Genomic DNA, 4,170 nt, shown 5'->3' with positions numbered 1-4,170 from the left:
GCGGCGGGATCCTCCGTCCGCTCCGTCCCTCCATGCGCACGGCGCAGTTGCCATCTAGCGGTGCGGGAGCTGCCGGGCTTCCGTGGAGCCACGGGGAAAAATATTCGTCTGTTCCCGGGAAGTTCCATCCCTGCGGCTCGGGGCCCAGCTCATAGGAAAGCCCCGGCTGCAGCGCTCCTATTGTGAACTGGGAAGGCAAAGAGCGGTGGATGGGAGAGGCTCGTGGACACGGGCATCAGGGCTGGAAAGGAAAGCTCTGATCCATGGGCAACTCCAGAGAGAAATGTGATGGAAAGGCAAATCTGGGAGGATTTGGGCTCCAGTGCACAAGCACAGTGCAGCAGGAGCAGACACAGATATCCAAGGACCTGATGTATTTACTATATATTTCCCCTGGAATCCCGTGTTCAGTTTTGGGCCCCTCACTACAAGAAGGACATTGAGGTGTTGGAGAATGTCCAGAGAAGGGCAATGGAGCTGGGGGCTCAGGCTGATAAGAAGGGGTTGGGGCAGCTGGGGTGTTCAGCCTGGGGAAAAGGGGGTACAAGGAGTCCTTATTGCTCTCTACAACTCCCTGACAGCAGGGTGGAGCTGGGGAGTTGGTGTTCAGGCTCTTCCCCCAGACAACAAATGTGTTGTGGTTTAATCAGGACAAGAGGACAGGACAAGAGGAAATGGCCTCCAGGTTTGCCAGAGAAGGTTTAGATGTGATATTAGGAAAAATTTCTGCACTGAAAGGATTGTCAAGCATTTCAACAGGCTCTTCAAGGAAGTGGTGGAGTCACCATCCCTGGAGGGATTTAAAAGTCATGTAGAAGTGGCACTTGGGGACATGGTTTAGTGATGGGCTTGGCAGTGTTAACAGCTGGGCTCAATGATCTTAGAGGTCTTTTCCAGTCTAAATGATTCTGTGATTTACAAGGTGTTTTTTAGCTCCAGACAGGCTCTGGGCTGATCCTGCAGCCTGAACGCCCATCAGTGGCTGGGGAGCATGAGGTGCATTCCTGGAGCATATTGGGTTTGGTTTCATCTGAAAGGAATCTGGTTGATACTGGCCCAAGCCAGGCCTCTCCTGAGCTGCTCCAGGACACAATCCAAAGTGGGGGGACTTGTGAGATGGATTTCAGAAGTGCACCCCAGAGCCAAATTAATGGATCAGGCACAGCCCAACAGAACTTTGGTGAAAAGGGACTTTCCTGTCTGTGCAAGAGAGCTGCTTGGCCCCTCTACTACACCCCAGCAACAGAAGGACCCAAGGGAGTTACCAAGACTCTGCTGAGGCCCTGAGGACACCAAGTGGCCTCAGGTGAGCCCCCATGCACCCATCTGCTGCCCACTGGACTGGGAGCTCCATTTAAGGCTGGGTCAGTGCTGTGAGCCCTCTTTCAAGCTGTGCTGCAGCTCCAACCTTCTCTCCTGGCCAGATTCAGGCTGAGGTGGGCAGCCCCACATCATGGATGGACCTTGGACAGGAGGTACAGGCAGCTTTGTTGCCAGCTTGTTGTGACAAACTGGGGTGACCCTGCTCCTGCTTCTCCTCCTTAAGAGGAGTCCAAACCACCCCAACACAGGTGCTCCAGCTCCTCAGGCTGATCCTCTCCTCCCCTGGTGATGGAGCCCAGCATGGGGCAGTGTGGAATCCTGCTGTAGGAAGGCAGAGGGATGTGCTGGGCTAGGAGATGCTCCCTGGGTGTCTGCAGCAGCAGCAGTGCTTGTGGGGTGGTGGCTGGGGCAGCTCCAGGGCTGAGCTCCAAGCTGTTATCCAGCCCTCTGCCTTTTCTGGACCAGCCCATCCTTCCATTGTGTGGGACAGGTGACTCTGTCCCTGGGGGGCAATGCTCACATTCCCAACTTCCTCACAGCATTCCCAAGCACTCCATGGGGAAAGAGGTGCTTGAACTTTAACAGCTGGACAGGACTGGCCTCCCCCAGGCTGCAGAAAGGGCAGAGCAGCACAGGCACAGACACACACACCCACCAGCAGCAGTTTGACCAGACCACAACCCCTTCCACATGTGCTGGCAAGAAAAATCCACATGAAGCTTGGACAATTGTGTCCATGCTTATCCCAGCTATTCTGGGCACTGTGTGACTGACTGTAGTGTCATTCATCTTCCTTTGAAGCTTTGTGCCACCAGAAGGAAGTCCATTACAGTGCAGCTTCACAAAGATTATACTTGGTGACATTTGAAAGCATTAAAGTCCCCAGTACAGGAACAAAGAACAGAATGGTCTTTGTATGGATATGGATAAATAAGGAAATGGAAAACCTACATTAAAATGAGAGCATGATTTGAGCAACAACCTCCTCTGAACACTGAACTCCTGCTTCTGAAGACTTAAAACATGAAATGAGCAAAATTGTTCATCATATTCATCTGGTATCTGAGGGGTGATCCCCAGCCTTGTCCTCCTTCCAGCAGTCCCCCTCTCCCTGAGGCAGGTCACTGCTGCAGAAGGAAGTGCATTCCCTGGCTTCTCTCTCTTCTTCCCTTTTACAAACACTTCCCTCAGCCCAACTTAGTGGGTTTTTTTCTATTTACAAAGCACAGCTCCAGCTCTTTACATAAATATGTTTCACTGAAAAGGGCCTGAGTCACTGCTGTATCAGTATTAATATGAATAAATATTGGAAATCTAAGACTATCTACTTGCTTTACATTGGAAAAGGGTGGATAAAAGAAGCTCTTGCTCCAGAACCTCTCAGATGTCTGAAGCAGCCTCCTGCATACCAACCTGTGTGACTGATAGAGCTCAGAGATCAACACTCCCTTGGGCAGGGGTCAAGGCAGAAGTGCCTCCAACCCTCTAAATGGCAGATTTAACCTCCCCTTTGGTTCCACTCTCAGTCCAAAGCTCCTGTTGCCTGTTCCTTTTAAATTAAATAATCCCTTTAACCCCCTTGTTCTGCCTTTTCTCCCTGGGCTTTTTGTACACACAGTTCCATTCACCCCAGCCTTGGTGCTGGTTATGGGTCACCCCAGTCCTCCTCCTGTGTGCAATATCTGCACACCAAGCAACTGCCCACAGAATTACCCTGTGAGTTGTTCCAATCCTCTTATTAGGACCTTCCAAAAATAAAAATAAATTGTAACTTGAGCCATACCCATCACCACAGGATGGCACACAAGGCAACGTGCTGAACACAGCCACAGCAGAAGCTGTGTGGTGAGTAATCTCTGAAATAAATGCAAAAGAGTTATAAGATGCAAAGGTAGCTGCAATTCAGCCACAGCTTTGGGTAATAATCCTTTAAAAAATATTAAAGACATCAAAACCACTGCACCAAGGATAAATAGTTGGGCTTTCTGCATCACCAGCTACGCTGCTGTTTTCCCAAGAGAACATGGTGTTTTCTGGTTTGGTGCTTCTTTGTAATGCTTTTAGCTTCTTGCTCTATTTGTCTGTTCCAGTTTGTGAATAACCTCCTCCCAGTCACCTTAACCCAGCCCCAGAGGAGGGCTCCGTGTCCCCTAAGCCTGGGTGTCCCCGTGCAGATGCACAGCATGGGTGGATGCCATGCCTATGGAGAGATGTATGTACAGTCTATACACACACATCTTCCAGGGAATACGCTGGAGCTCACTCTGGGTTACCTTGGGGAAGTGGAATTTCCAGGAATTAAGTCAGTATCTATCCAGGGGATACCATGATTTTCCATGGGCTGGCACCAGACTGCTTCCTACAGTTCAGGTGCTCCCAAGCCACACACTGCACATCCCCAGAAATCCCACACTTGTGGGAATAACACCGTGTTGCTCTGACCTCTTAGGACACAAACAATATTCCTGATTTCCCATAAACATTTACTATGATCATCAAAATAGTAGAAGCAAACACACCAAGTATTTCTATGATTAATACAAATAATGGGAGGTATATCCACCACCATGGACAGAAAAAGGATTTCTCTCTATTTGAGACAGATACATTCTGCAAGTAGATATTTTTAATTACTTTTTTTCTCATTTTCACAGCAGTCTGTTCCTGCTCCTCTTCTGTTCCTGACTTAAGCCCTGGCACTGGGCCTGCAAGGAAAGTGTTGTGTTGCTTCTCCTTTCAGACATGCACATCACAGATTAGAAGCAAGCAAGCACACGACTAAGCCAAGGAACACACATTATTTAGTGTGGTCCATCTGTCCAAGGGGAGCTGCTCTTACATTTATCT

The sequence above is a fragment of the Haemorhous mexicanus genome, chromosome 11 (assembly GCF_027477595.1).
Source record: "Haemorhous mexicanus isolate bHaeMex1 chromosome 11, bHaeMex1.pri, whole genome shotgun sequence".
In the NCBI taxonomy this organism is placed as follows: domain Eukaryota; kingdom Metazoa; phylum Chordata; class Aves; order Passeriformes; family Fringillidae; genus Haemorhous; species Haemorhous mexicanus.
Note: the sequence above shows the minus strand (reverse complement) of the source record.